General features: G+C 44.0%; 1 protein-coding gene across 1 annotated transcript in view; it reads left to right on the forward strand.

Annotated features, from left to right (window-relative positions):
* Window positions 1-16,552, forward strand: part of LOC126184720 (uncharacterized) — a 1,073,920-nt gene that overhangs the window by 951,512 nt on the left and 105,856 nt on the right. The gene's annotated exons all lie outside the window — the stretch shown is intronic.

The raw sequence follows: 16,552 nt of genomic DNA on the forward strand, positions 1-16,552 counted from the left end.
ATGTAGCTGTACTTTCAACAGGACCATTATACCACACCATCGCTCCCAAATCCTTTGTCTGTCTTTGCGAACAAAAAAAGTGCATCAAATATGTCACTGATTTTTATTGAACGAAAAATCTTGTTTGTTTACATTTCTCAATCAGCTGACCATTTTAAAAACTTAAAATTCGCCTTACCTAGAGTTATGTTCGTCATTTTTTTTCAACCAGTCACTCAATAATTCATTTAGGGACTGGACACATGACAGAAGTAGCCTTTGCTGAAGAGATAACTATGTATTCGACACCGTTCCTCGTGATTTATTTGTTTCCCTTTAACGACAACCAGTACAACGTTCAAAAATGGTTCAAATGGCTCTGAGCTCTATGCGACTTAACTTCTGAGGTCATCAGTCACCTATAACTTAGAACTAATTAAACCTAACTAACCTAAGGACATCTCACAGATCCACGCCCGAGGCAGGGTTCGAATGTGCGACCGTAGCGGTAGCTCGGTTCCAGACTGTAGCGCCTAGAACCGCACGGCCACAACGGCCGGCCCGGTACAAGGCTCATTGTCTGGGAATGCACTGTATATTCGCTTCTTACAAGCCGTGTTCACTGAATTACATATCTTCCTTAAAAAAACTCGACTAAAATATTCCGCTTGGGCGCCTCATGACAAACACTAAATCCGTGAGCGCGTAAATCACTCACGAAGACTACCATTCATACCTTTTTCACTGGTGACTCTGGTATTAAGTTATTAAAATATCCTTCACAATAATTAATACATCGTAATTTCATTGGATTAAGTTTGTGGTTTAAGCTATTTTGTTAATTGATGTATTCTTGTTTGGTATGAAATGAAGTCCAATGCCTCTTGACAGAGCGTAGGGGAACGATGCGGGAGGCCCACACCGCCGTACTAGGCAAGGTCCCAATGGAGGTGGTTTGTCGTTGTCTTCCTCCGACCTTAATGGGGATGAATGAGATGATGAAGACGACACAACACCCAGTGACCTCGGGGCAGGTGAAGATTACTGACCCCATCGGGAAATGAACCCGGGACACCGTGCTCAGGAAGTGAGAACGCTACCGCAAGACCACGAGCTATGCACTTTCTTTGGTATAGTGGTGACATATTTTAAGTTTCTTCCTAGGCAAAATATTGCAGAAACTTCAGTCAATACCATTAAAAATATACACTACTTGCCATTAAAATTGCTACACCACGAAGATGACGTGCTACAGACGCGAAATTTAACCGACAGGAAGAAGATACTGTGATATGCAAATGATTATCTTTTCAAAGCATTCACACAAGGTTGGCGCCGTTGGAGACACCTACAACGTGCTGACATGAGGAAAGTTTCCAACCGATTTCTCATACACAAACAGCAGTTGACGGCGCTGCCTGGTGAAACGTTGTTGTGATGCCTCGTGTTAGGAGGAGAAATGCGTACCATCAGGTTTCCGACTTTGATAAAGTTCGGATTGTAGCCTATCGCGATTGCAGTTTATCGTACCGCGACACTGCTGCTCGAGTTGGTCGAGATCCAATGACTGTTAGCAGAATATGGAATCGGTGGGTTCAGGAGGGTAATACGGAACGCCGTGCTGGATCCCAACGGCCTCGAATCACTAGCAGTCGAGATGACAGGCATCTTACCTGCATGGCTTAAACGGATCGTGCAGCCACGTCTCGATTCCTGAGTCAATAGATGGGGACGTTTTGCAAGACAACAACCACCTCCACCAACAGTTCGATGACGTATGCAGCAGCATGGACTATCAGCTCGGAGACCATGGCTGGGGTTACCCTTGACACTGCATCATAGACAGGAGCGCCTGCGATGGTGTACTCAACGACGAACATGGGTGCACGAATGACAAAACGTCATTTTTTCTGATGAATCCAGGTTCTGTTTACAGCATCATGATGGTCGCATCCGTGTTTGGTGTCATCGCGGTGAACGCACATTGGAAGCGTGTATTCGTCATCGCCATACTGGCGTATCACCCAGCGTGATGGTATGGGGTGCCTATGGTTACACGTCTCGGTCACCTCTTGCTCGCATTGACGGCACTTTGAACAGTGGACGTTACATTTCAGATGTGTTACGACCCGTGGCTCTACCCTTCATTCGATCCCTGCGAAACACCTACATTTCAGCGGGATAATGGACGACCGCATGTTGCAGGTCCTGTACGGGCCTTTCTGGAGACAGAAAATGTTCGACTGCTGCCCAGGCCAGCACATTCTCCAGATCTCTCACCAACTGAAAACGTCTGGTCGATGGTGAACGAGCAACTGGCTCGTCACAATACGCCAGTCACCACTCTTGATGAACTGTGGTATCGTGTTGAAGCTGCATGGGCAGCTGTACCTGTACACGCCATCCAAGCTCTGTTTGACTCAATGCCCAGGCGTATCAAGGCCGTTATTACGGCCTGAGGTGGTTGTTCTGGGTACTGATTTCTCAGGATCTATGCAACCAAATTGCGTGAAAATGTAATCACATGTCAGTTATAGTATAATATATTTGTCCAATGAATGCCCGTTTATCATCTGCATTTCTTCTTGGTGTAGCAATTTTGATGGCCAGTAGTGTACGATTTTTTTCGATTTCATTGCGTAGCGTCTGCCGTTTTCTTAAAAAAAAAAACTACGTCTTCAGAAGTGGGATAAGCTAACTTCGGACTGACTTGAGGTAAAGCAGAACCGCAGACAGCAGCTTACAGCGGCGGAGCGTGTAGATAGTGCTGACACACAACCTTGTCCTCGTAGCTGGCTGGTGGCCAGCGCTTCTCAGCTGCCAGGATACACAGGCACTAAACCGGCCGCGTGTCAGCCGTGCTGCAGATTACAGGCCGTTTCCCACACTCGTCTTGGTCTGTATTACGATTCAGTTGAATAGCAAAACAAGGAAATTACTGGCTCGAAAAAAAATATGGCTTCATTTAATTCCAAGCGGGAACGGCTGGAAGAAGAAAATGACTGCTCATCAGCCGCACTGATTTTTGAAATCCGATTTAGTTAAGTAGCAACATTAAAAAATAAAAACATACAGATAATAAAAAAAATGTCTGTACGCATTTCACGTCTGCAACGTAGATTTTTATTGTACCCTTTTCTCTGTTGTGTGTTGACCCACCGCTCGTTTCATGCACTTGTTTAGTTACAATACAGTACTTCACTGCGTTAGTTTCGCCTCTAAGTCTTAACAATTGCTCCGACCTGTTGAATGCACAATGCTTTGTTAACTTCACTTGCCACTACAATTACCACAATTGTCTGTATACACTTTTATTTTCGAGAATATTCCTATATTACGACAAGAGACTGGATAGCATGTATATTTATTTCAGACGGGAAAAGAAACAACTACTTAGTTTGGAAAATAACAGTAAAATTTCAGAAATATCAAAATAAAATTGTAGAAAACTGTATTTTTTGAGATAAAAACACTTCACGGTGTAGTAAAAATTAAGAAAGAACAAGGTGATAATGTGTTCACACAGCGCATTATTTTTATCCTTGAGTGTGTTGAAACACAATGAGGTGAGAAAAGTCATGGGATACCTCTTAATTTCGTGTCGGACTTCCTTTTGCCCGTTGCAGTGCAGCAACTCGACGTGGGATAGACTCAACGTTGAGAGCACTAACTGAACTCTCGATTACGTCCCATAAATCTTTGATGGGATCCATGCTGTGCGATCTGGGTAGCTAAATCACTCGCCAGAATTGTCCAGAGTGTTCTTCAAAGTAATCGTGATCAATTGTGGACCAGTGGCAAGGCGCATATCCTTCCATAAAAATGCCATCGTTCTTTTGGAACAAGACGTCCGTGGATGACTGTTAAAGGTCTCCAAACAGCAGAACATCCAGATGACATAGTCCATTCCAAGTAAACAGCCTACATCATTATAGAGCCTCCAGCAACTTGCACAGTGCCTTGTTGATAACTTGGGTCCATGGCTTCATGTGCCTTGAGTCGCACTCCAACTCTACCATCAGCTCTTACCAACTGACATCGGGACTCGTCTGACCTGGTCACGGTTTTCCTACAGTGTAGGTTCCAACCGATATGACCAAGAGCCCAGGAGAGGTGCTACAGGAGATGTCGTGCTGTTAGAAAAGGCACTCGCGTCAGTCGTCTGCTGCCATAGCCCATTAACGCCAAATTTCGCTGCAGTGTCCTAATCGATACATTCATTGTACGTCCCATATTTATTTTAGCGTTTATTTCTCGCAGTGTTGCTTGTCTGTTAGTACTGACAACTCTCGGCAAACGCCTCTTCTGTCACTCATTAAGTGAAGTCGTAGGCCAGTGCGTTGTCCGTGGTGAGAGGTACTGCCTGAAATTTGGTATTCTCGGCACATTCTTGACACGGTGGATCTCGGAATATTTAATTCCCTGGCGATTTCCGAAATGGAATTTCCCATGCGTCTAGCTCCAACTACCATTCCGGTTTCAAAGTCTGTTAATTCCTGTCGTGCAGGGAATGGCAATTGAATCTCAATGTAGACGAGTGTAATGTGCTGCGAATACACAAAAAGATAGATCCTTTATCATTTAGCTACAAAATTGCAGGTCAGCAACTGGAAGCAGTTAATACCATAAATTATCTGGGAGTACGCATTAGGAGTGATTTAAAATGGAATGATCATATAATGTTGATCGCCGGTAAAGCGGATGCCAGACTGAGATTCATTGGAAGAATCCTAAAGAAATGCAATCCGAAAACAAAGGAAGTTGGTTACAGTACGCTTGTTCGCCCACTGCTTGAATACTGCTCAGCAGTGTGGGATCCGTACCACATAGGGTTGATAGAAGAGATAGAGAAGATCCAACGGAGAACAGCCCGCTTCGTTACAGGATCACTTAGTAATCGCGAAAGCGTTACGGAGATGATAGATAAACTCCAGTGGAAGACTCTGCAGGAGAGACGCTCAGTAGCTCGGTACGGGCTTTTGTCAAAGCTTCGAGAACATACCTTCACCGAAGAGTCAAGCAGTATATTGCTCCCTCCTACGTATATCTCGCGAAGAGACCATGAGGATAAAATCAGAGAGATTAGAGCCCACACGGAGGCATACCGACAATCCTTTCCACGAACAATACGAGACTGGAATAGAAGGGAGAACCGATAGAGGTAATTAAGGTACCCTCCGTCACACACCGTCAGGTGGCTTGCGGAGTATGGATGTAGATGTAGATGTAGATGTAGGTGTGCCATGAATTCCCTAGATCGACTGTCGCGACTGCCATGATGGTACCTTTGTAAAGGACATAGCCAGTTTCCTACCACTTGCTTGTGCACACTGAACTTGTAATCCGTTTATTACGACGTTAGTCGCATTTTGTTCCGTATTTCATTACAAGGTGTCCGAGGTACTTGCTATTTCTGATACCACAGATAAAAATTCGAAGTCGCAAAACTAAATTCTGTACTGTCTTTGCAACACAAGACGTTGTTAGGATGCTTAGACAAATTGACACCCGTGAGATTCTCTACATATTCGACGCTCTGACAATTTCAGATATCGTCCTTGTATTTAATAAAAGATACGCTTCGATGTGTCTGCTAAAAGAGGGAAATTTTATTTGATCTGTGTGTTTGCAGCTGCTCTTTTACTTGTCATTAGCTACTTCTTGCTGTATCAATTGAGACTCGGCCGATATTTTAGTTACTGAGACAGTATTTCGAAAACTGGTTTAAGTTCATCAAGCTTCACTAGGTAACATCCTATTGGATGGGCGGCCAAAATAAAACTAGCCTGGAAAACGTCTGACCATCTTTAATGTGCAGGAGAACTGCTCCTGAATATTTCTCGGATATTCACTCGAGTGCCGTCTTCCAGAAGACACGATATTTCGGCAACCCGACATTTTGCCAACTTCGTCAGGAACTCCTGAAGATGGCAAGAAGACGGCTTATCGAATTATCGTGCCTTTTGAACGAGTTGGCTCGGTACCCGAGAAATATTTAAGATTTTTCTATGCCGGGAAAACCTAGTCACACAGGCCTACTGTTGTTTACAGAAGACCCTAAAATTGGCCATCGCTGATACCGAAGCAGTGCTGTACTCCATTTATCAAACTGTGAGACATACATTAGGAAGGAAGATTATTGTGTAACGTCCCGTCGACAACGACGTCATTAGCGACGGAGCACAAGTTCGGATTGCTTCGTTAAGAATGGGAAAGGAAATCGGAAGAGCCTGTTCACAGAAGGGATACTGACATTTGCCTTAAACTATTAAGGGAAATCATGGGAAACGTAAATGAGGATAGCTGGACGCGGATTTCAATCGTCGTCGTCCTGACTACGAGTACAGTGTGCTGTCGCCCGCCCAGTTTGCCGTGCGGTCTAATGCACGGCTTTCCGGATTGGGAAGGAGCGCCTGGTTCCCGGCACGAATCCGCCGGGCTGTCTTGTGTCGAGGTCTGGTAAGCCGGGCAGTCTGTGGATGGTTTTTAGGCGGTTTCCCATCTTCCTTGGCGAATGCTGGCTGGTTCCACTTATTCCGCCTCAGCTACACTATGTCGGCGACTGCGTAAACAAGTATAATAATAGGCAGATATCTATCCAGACCATCACACAGGAATTCCAAGCTGCATCAGGATCCACTGCAAGTACTATGAGAGTTAGGCGGGAGGTGAGAAAACTTGGATTTCATGGTCGAGCGGCTGCTCGTAAGCCACACATCACGCTGGTAAATGCCAAACGACCCCTCGCTTGGTGTAAGGAGCGTAAACAATGGACGATTGAACAGTGGAAAAACGTTGTGTGGAGTGACCAACCACGGTACATAATGTGGCGATCCGATGGCAGGGTGTGGGTATTGCGAATGCCCAGTAAACGTCATCTGCCAGCTTGTGTAGTGCCAACAGTAAAATTCGGAGGCGGTAGTGTTATGGTGTGGTCGTGTTTTCCACGGAGGAGGCTTGCAAGCCTTATTGTTTTGCGTGGCACAATCACAGCACATGCCTACACTGATGTTTGCTTCCCAATGTTGAAGAGCAATTCGGGGATGGAGACTGCATCTCTCAACACGATCGAGCACCTGTTCATAATGCATGGCTTGTGGCGGAGTGGTTACACGACAATAACACCCCTGTTATGGACTGTCCTGCACAGAGTCCTGACCTGAATCCTACTGAACATATTTGGGATGTTTTGGAACGCCGACTTAGCGCTAGGCCTCACCGACCGACATCGATACCTGTCCTCAGTGCAGCACTCTGTGAAGAAAGGGCTGCCATTCCCCACGAAACCTTCCAGCACCTGACTGAACGTATGCCTGCAAGAGTGGAAGCTGTAATCAAGGCTAAGGGTGGGCCAACACCATACTGAATTCCAGCATTACCGATGGAGTTCGCCACGAACTTGTAAGTCATTTTCAGCTAGGTGTCCGGATACTTTAGATCACATAGTGTAGACTGGCAGTTCAGCCTCTTGTGAAATATAGTGGTCAGTTCATCATTACATAGGGTATCCGTATACTTTTAAAAAGTTAGTGTACGTAGCGGCTCAGCCTGAATGATGACAGCAATAGCAATGAGATTATGGTTTATCCTCCCATCGACGACGGGGTCATTACAGACCGAGAAAAGCACGGGTGCGGGAAAGAAAGATTTCAGCTTTGTCTCTTGTAAAGGAACCTCCTGCATTTGTCTTAAGCAATTTATGAACGTCATGAACAACCTAAATCTGGACGGTCCTACAGCGATTTGAAGTGCCGCCCTTCCAAACAGGACTCTAGCGTTTTACGATCGCTCTACGACTCCCACTGTGGCAGTTGCCTTTCCATTATTCTGCTATAGCTCCTTCAGTGTGTGCACGTTATTTGAGTACACCTGCCAGTACAATTTGTCCCACAATTAAAAGTCATAGGCGATACCAGACGATCTTGGACAAAAGGTGATTCTGCTGCCTTCGCTGATTTCCCCTCCTCGCTGAACACTAATTGAATTCTTGCTAATGGTGCATGTTGGTGTGTCCAGTTGCTCCGTCTGGCGTAAAATGTCTATACAGTTCCGATTCTTAGTTATCCATTAGGTATTTTGATTACGTCGACACGAAATACAGAAAACATTTCGGATCAGTTTCATTTTGGCCACCCTGTATTATGTGTTTTCCAGCAACCTGTAAATCGGTTACCCGTCCAATTCACGAGATAATGTGTAATTTCTCACTAAATAAGAACTAAAGGGCGACTTGTTGCTGCTGAACTCTATTTCGAAATATTTGTCATTTGGTTACAGCTGACGCTGGTTAGCTTGAATATCAGTGGACATTTGAAAGTAGGCGGTACACCAAGAATGGATCAAATTTGCTTGTGAAATCAACGATTTGCGACAACGGTACACTTCCACGTGTGGCATTTCTGTTACTGAGCTCGTGCTGCTGCTGTTGCTACGTTGCGTCACCGTGTGATTAATCAATTAACGGGATTGCCAATTATGGCAGATACCGGCGTATTGAGTTGATAACGCGATTTAGTAATTCTGTATAGGGGCTTTTACGGGCAATTTATCATTACCTTCAATGCTAGTTGACGTGCATAGTCGTTCGAAATGTACGAAACTGTGAACAGATAACGGATTTTCGGATATACCCCTAAAGAGTGTTATTGGGCCTTTACTGTTCGTCATATATATGTCAGTGATTTGGTGGATGCTGTCGAAAGCTCAGTGGGCTATTCGGTGATGATATTTTTCTACATATGAACGCAATATCGTTGGGAAATTGTAGATAACCGTGAGAACCGCAGAAGATCGACTCATGATGCTGGTACTTACAGCTGACACTCAAATATATTGCGCCCAAATAGGTAAAAGGATCCTTTGTTTGATTACACAATCGAAGATTAATCACTGAAACCAGTACGAACCATAAGAGATATCTCCTAGTATGCGTCCAAAGGGACTTAAACTGGAAGAACCACACAAAGCAATCTGTAGGAAAAGTAAATGCCAGACTGAAAGTGATTGGAATAATGAACAGGATATGTAGTTCGCTCTCGATGGAGGTAGCTTACAAAATCGTCTTTACACCTATTCTTGAGTGTAACTAATCCTTACCACGTAGGATTAATATATGAGGCAGAAGAGATCCAAAGAAGAGCTGCACGTTTGGTACTGAGCTCGTTTAGCAAGCGCGAGCGCATCACAGCGGTGCTCCTCAGACTCTCGTGCTTTACGTCTCAAAGAGGTTTACTTCACTACCTTCCAATAGGAGACTGTCAACGCATTCCTTCCTCACACAAACATCTCGCAAAATGAAAGTAACAGGAGAGTCAATGACATTCGAACTCCTACGGAATCCTTCCGACAGTCGTTCTTCGTTGATTACATGCTCATTGAAATTCAAACCTCCAGTTGCCAGTATGGTTCATATGGCTCTGAGCACTTTGGGACTTAACATCTGAGGTCATCAGTACCCTAGAACTTAGAACTACTTAAACCTAACCAACCTAAGGACATCTCACACATCCATGCCCGAGGCAGGATTCGAACCTGCGACCGGAACGGTCGCGCGGTTCCACTCTACACTCCGAAATACGCCGACCAGAACCCCAAGCAAGATTAACCCAGATTAGCTTTCGCTTTATCCGTTTAAGCCACAAATTCCGAGCTGAAGACGTGGCGCTCTCGCCCCTGATTGGCTGGCGTTACAGTGCGCCAAAGTGTTTCACCTTATACCGGCTGGATATAATTAAAGTGCAGCTACTCACAGAGGTCCAGAGTGGATTGTAATTATCGTGTGGCAGCGTTGTGTTTCACCTCGTACTGGATTGTTATAATGGAAGTGCATCTACTAACAGAGGTTCATAGTGGACTGTAATTATCGTATGACAGCGAAACTACGTAGATATACTTATGAGTTAACGTGGAACCAATTTACACGGGAAAAATATTAGCTCCAATTTTGACCACCAGGTGCAAATGCAAGAAAGACGTATAAAAATGTTTCCATATGTAATGGATTAGGTTGTGGACGTGGGCAGAAAAGTTCAAATAATTGAGAAGAGGATAATGTTGATTTTATTATTAACCGCTGTTTACACAGTTTGTTCAATACTAGCACCAGAGACGTCGACGAGATCTTGTATCCGCAAAACGACGTGACCAACAGTTGCTCGCAGCAATGCCGGTGGAATCTGGACAACGTGTTCCTGTACACTGGCCTTCAGATCAGGTACAGATCTAACTTGTCTCTTGTAAACGCGTTCTTTTAGATATCCCCAGAGCTAAGAGTCACATGGATTCTGATCAGGTGATCTTGCCCCTATTGCATGAAAACAGTGGTTTCCACACAACTGCGCTCTTCCAAAGCAGGAATCACATGCTGTACAAGGAGTTCCCGATAACATGCAGACGTCACGGTACCCCTGCCAGGCCCTCCGCGTGTATGCTCTTCAAAGAAGAACGGACCAAGAATAAAGGTGCCTGTGAACCCACACCACACAGTCACATGTGGAGTGCAATGGCTCTTCGAGCACATCAGGTGGTTTACCTGTACCCCAAAGTCGGCAGTTCTGTGTATTCACTGCATCTTGTAGTGCAAAATGTGCGTCGTCACTCCATTGAATATTGCTTGCACACATGTTATCAATTTCGAACCGTGTCGTTGCTGCGAATCATGATGTTTCAACTACTGCACCGTCAGGATCTTGTACAGATACCAGTGTAAAATTGATCGCAAAACTTTCCACACTGTTTACCACGGCCTCGACAATTCTCGTGACGCTACCCAAGCACTATACGGCGCACGTGCTACGTGGGCAGCTACGCCAACAGCAACCACGTCGAAACTTGCACTGGGATAAGACTATTAACTCATGTTATTGCTTGTCAAATGACTGCATGATGTCATACCGTTATATAAACAGTGCATAGCACCAGATTTGCACCTGATGGCCACAACTGGATCTAATATTTTTCGTGCGTGATTCGGTTCCATATTAACGCGTTAGCATATCTATTAAGTTTCCCTGCCATACGTGAATTATAGCCCACGCTAGTGCTCCGTATTTGCGCTTTCATTATAACCACCCAGTGTATCCACACTGAATTCTCCAAAGACGCTAATACTTTCAGAAATCGATTTCTCTGTACAGAAATATCTTTGCAGAGTGTCTCTGAACGTTATGGTTGTGACAGACAAGTTTCAACACGTCTCAAAACATTCTTAATACACGTGTGCTCCTAACTTATGATAGCCGTATGTGTGTGGACACTCAAATGGTTATACTGTGAGTAAAATTCATTCTGATATATCCTTCAGTCTTCTTTCTCAAAGTGAAACGTGTACGTCTTTGGTGGGTGTGGAATGCACTAATGCCTTTAAATGACACCATAGACAGAAATTTAAAAGATGGAAGCCAGGTGGACAGGGAAGCCAAGGTACAGGACCTCCTCGAACAATTCTTCTCTCATTAAACGTGTTATTTTTTGTCAGAGGTGCAGCTAATGCCGTGGTTTCTCATCGCACAGAAAATAACTGCAACATTTATCTGCAAATATATTCAAACTTCCTGGCAGATTAAAACTGTGTGGGCCTTGTCCCGAGTTCGAGTCTCGGTCCGGCACACAGTTTTATTCTGCCAGGAAGTTTCAAATCAGCGCACACACCTCTGCAGAGTGAAAATCTCATTCTGGAAACATCCCCCAGGCTGTGGCTAAGCCATATTTTCGCAATATCCATTCTCCCAGGAGTGCTAGTTCTGCAAAGTTCGCAGGAGAGCTTCGGTGAAGTTTGGAAAGTAGGAGACGAGGTACTGGCGGAAGTGAAGCTGTGAGGACGGGGTGGGAGTCGTGCTTGGGGCGGTCAGATGGTAGAGTACTTTCCCTCGAAAGGCAAAGGTCCCGAGTTCGAGTCTCGGTCCGGCACACACTTTTAATCTGCCGGGAAGTTTCAAATCAGCGCACACTCCGCGGCAGAGTGAAAATCTCATTCTGCAAATACATTATTTTTCATACCGTAGGGAAATTTTTGCAGAGATATTGGTGATAAACAGCACTTTTTAATTTGTCTGATATAGGGTGTGGCAATAAGAGGTTGCTACCAACAATTGCTGCTCATATATTGATACTAATTCAACGTCGTCCCTTTCTTCGATCATCATTTATGTTCAACCCAGGCTGGTCGTCAAATATGCGATGTCTAGGATCGCTAGACAACATTCAAACAAACTGTATTAATGAGTTTTATTACAAAAGGAGAAGATTAAAATACTTAAATTTGTCAGTTACACAGATGTGCCGCAAGAAAAGGGCGACATGCAAAATAAGCAATGTTCTTCAGTGTAAACCATTCCCAAGTCCGTAATACAAAGATTGCACAAGCAAGGTAACTAGTATCGATGCTGCTATGGAACTCGCTAATCTTGAAGCTACTCTTCAACTGGCCGCGTCGAGTCGGGCGGGGTGCTGATGTCCTCTTCGCATAGGGATTGCTGCTGTCGCGTTGTCGTCCTGAAGTGGGGTCGTTCAGCGTGCGACTGCCTGACGTCTTCTCACAGCCATCTGTTCTCTGTCGTTCCCGACTGGCGTGCCAGCGCTTGACTTTACGCCGTAACAATTTAAATCTCCCACACATGTTTATAGTGGTCCTTTATTAACCCACTCTTTGTGAATCCCACCTCATCTTAAATAAAATGCAAGCTGTGATGTGCAGATCTGCAGCCCTCAGTTTTAGAATCCAGTGACATAGTTGTAACCCGACATGGTGGTCTTCTGACATAGATACAATAATTACTTGCGCAAATTGACCTATATCTGTTTCTAAACATACATTTACATCTTTACTCTGAAAACCACCGTGAAGAGCATAGCAGAAGTTACTTCTCACTGCACCATTTACTACGGCTTTTTCCCGTTCCGTCCGCGTATGGATCGCTGGAAGAATAACTGCTTAAACGCTTCTATACGTGCTGTAAATAGTCTAAGCCTGTCTTTAGGGTCCCTATAGTATCTACACGTAGAATGTTGTAGTATATTACCACGTTACTCATGGAATGCTGGTTTGTGAAACATAAGTTGGAGTTCACGGGATAGCTGGTGTCTACCTTCAACTGTCTGCTAGTTCAGGTTCTTCAGCATCTCTGTGACGCTTTCCCATCAGTCAAAAACAAAGCGTACGTAGTGTCCGTTTTGTTCAAGTTCAATATCCCCTGCTAGTTCTATTTGATATGGGTCACGCACAATTGAGCAGTATTCTAGGATGTGTCATACAAGAGTTTTGTAAACAGCATCTTTTGCAGACTGACAGCATTTTCCCGGTATCCTGCGAATGAAGATATTCCACCTGCTTCACCTAGGACTGAACCTATGTGGTCATTCCGTTTTAGAACCTCGCAAATTGTTACACCCAGGTATCTATATAAACTGACTGATTCAAAATCTGATTCATTTATAATGTAGAAACTACGTTTCATTTGTCTTACATACAATTTTACATTTATGAAAATTTAAAGCAAGTTGCCAATCTTTGCAGCACATTGATTTATCATCAAAATCTGACTGAACATTTTGCACTTTTATCAGACAGTACTTCATTACAGACAACTGCCTCCTCTCAATAAAGTATGGGTATCTATTATTATTGTCTACACGAACAACACGAAAAGCTCAGGTCCCAAAGCACTTCCCTGGGGCACGCCTCAAGATACCGTAATTCTCCACCCTACGATGGCTCTCCATTCAAGATACCATTTAAGCGTTGGTGTGGTCAAACGCTTTTCAGATGTCAAAAATACTGCATCTACGTTATTGCCTTGACCAATGCTTTTCTGACTGTCATGTATTAAAAGCACGAGTTATGTATCGCATGACCAGTTCTTGCAGAATCCATGCTGGTTGCCATGGATGAAGTCATTATGTTTGCGATATATTATTACTTTTGCGCTCAGAATGTTTTAAGATCTCGAAGATGTTGAGGATCTCATCTTCAACCCCTCTCATTGATATGTGGGCACAGCTTTTTGTTCCCGGGACTGACGGTATACTGTCATAAAATGAGGGCATCACTCAGCGGCAAATTCTGTGTACTCGTAGAATCTGATACAGTTCCATACGGCCCTGGAGCTTCGTTTGGTTTTAGTGGCTTTAGCTGTTCCTCGACGTCACTGATAATAATATATCATCTCGTCTTAGCACTAGCACGAGAATTAAAATTGGATAGCTTACCTGGCTTCTCCTTTGTGAAGGAACATTTCTAAGCGGAGTTCAGGATTTCTATTTTCGCTTTGCTATCCTCAGCTTCAGTTCCTGTGTCATCTATGCGAATCTGGACACTAACTTTAGCTCCACTGACAGCCTTTACATCATCATCATCGTCATCATTTAAGACTGATTATGCCTTTGAGCGTTCAGTCTGGAGCATAGCCCCCCTTATACAGTTCCTCTATGATTCCCTATTCAGTGCTAACATTGGTGCCTCTTCTGATGTTAAACCTATTACTTCAAAATCATTCTTAACCGAATCCAGGTACCTTCTCCTCGGTCTGCCCCGACTCCTCCTACCCTCTACTGCTGAATCCATGAGTCTCTTGGGTAACCTTGCTTCTCCCATGCGTGTAACATGACCCCACCATCTAAGCCTGTTCACCCTGACTGCTACATCTATAGAGTTCATTCCCAGTTTTTCTTTGATTTCCTCATTGTGGACACCCTCCTGCCATTGTTCCCATCTACTAGTACCTGCAATCATCCGAGCTACTTTCATGTCCGTAACCTCAACCTTGTTGATAAGGTAACCTGAATCCACCCAGCTTTCGCTCCCATACAACAAAGTTGGTCGAAAGATTGAACGGTGCACAGATAACTTGGTCTTGGTACTGACTTCCTTCTTGCAGAAGAGAGTAGATCGTACCTGAGCGCTCACTGCATTAGCTTTGCTACACCTCGCTTCCAGTTCTTTCACTATGTTGCCATCCTGTGAGAATATGCATCCTAAGTACTTGGAACCGTCCACCTGTTCTAACTTTGTTCCTCCTATTTGGCACTCAATCCGTTTATATTTCTTTCCCACTGACATTACTTTCGTTTTGGAGATGCTAATCTTCATACCATAGTCCTTACATTTCTGATCTAGCTCTGAAATATTACTTTGCAAACTTTCAATCGAATCTGCCATCACAACTAAGTCATCCGCATATGCAAGACTGCTTATTTTGTGCTCACATATCTTAATCTCACCCAGCCAGTCTATTGTTTTCAACATATGATCCATAAATAATATGAACAACAGTGGAGACAGGTTGCAGCCTTGTCTTACCCCTGAAACTACTCTGAACCATGAACTCAATTTACCGTCAACTCTAACTGCTGCCTGACTAGCCATGTAAAGACCTGTAATTGCTTGCAAAAGTTTGCCTCCTATTCCATAATCTTGTAGAACAGACAATAACTTCCTCCTAGGAACCCGGTCATATGCCTTTTCTAGATCTATAAAGCATAGATACAATTCCCTGTTCCACTCATAACACTTCTCCATTATTTGCCGTAAGCTAAAGATCTGGTCCTGACAACCTCTAAGAGGCCTAAACCCACACTGATTTTCATCCAATTGGTCCTCAACTAATACTCGCACTTTCCTTTCAACAATACCTGCGAAGATTTTACCCACAACGCTTATTAAAGAGATACCTCTGTAGTTGTTACAATCTTTTCTGTTTCCATGTTTAAAGATTGGTGTGATTACTGCTTTTGTCCAGTCTAATGGAACCTGTCCCGACTCCCAGGCCATTTCAATTATCCTGTGTAGCCATTTAAGACCTGACATTCCACTGTATTTGATGAGTTCCGACTTAATTTCATCCACCCCAGCCGCTTTATTGCACTGCAATCTATTGACCATTTTTTCCACTTCCTCAAATGTGATCCTATTTCCATCATCATTCCTATCCCATTCTACCTAGAAATCTGAAACATTACTGATCGCATTTTCACCTACATTGAGCAACTCTTCAAAAAATTCCCTCCATCTGCCCAAGGCATCCACAGGATTCACCAGCAGTTTTCCTGACCTGTCCAAAATACTTGTCATTTCCTTCTTACCTCCCTTTCGAAGACTGCTAATTACACTCCAGAATGGTTTTCCAGCAGCTTGACCCATAGTCTCCAACCTGTTTCCAAAGTCTTCCCACGATTTCTTCTTGGATGCTGCAATTATCTATTTGGCTTTGTTACTTTCTTTAACATAACTTTCTCTGTCTACCTGAGTTCTGGTATGTAGCCATTTTTGATACGCCTTCTTTTTCCTTTTACAGGCTGCCTTGACTGTATCATTCCACCAAGCTGTTTGCTTCATCCTACTTTTACACACTACTGTTCCAAGACATTCTTTAGCCACTTCTAGTTCTGTGTCCCTGTACCATGTCCATTCCTTTTCCAATGACTGTAATTGACTACATTCAACTGACTGGTACCTTTCTGAGACCGCTGTTATGTACTTGTGCCTGATTTCCTTATCCTGAAGTTTCTCCACTCTTATCCTCCTACATATGGACCTGACCTCCTGCACTTTCGGCCTCACAATCCCAATTTCACTGCA

The sequence above is a fragment of the Schistocerca cancellata genome, chromosome 4 (genome assembly GCF_023864275.1).
Source record: "Schistocerca cancellata isolate TAMUIC-IGC-003103 chromosome 4, iqSchCanc2.1, whole genome shotgun sequence".
In the NCBI taxonomy this organism is placed as follows: Eukaryota; Metazoa; Arthropoda; class Insecta; order Orthoptera; family Acrididae; genus Schistocerca; species Schistocerca cancellata.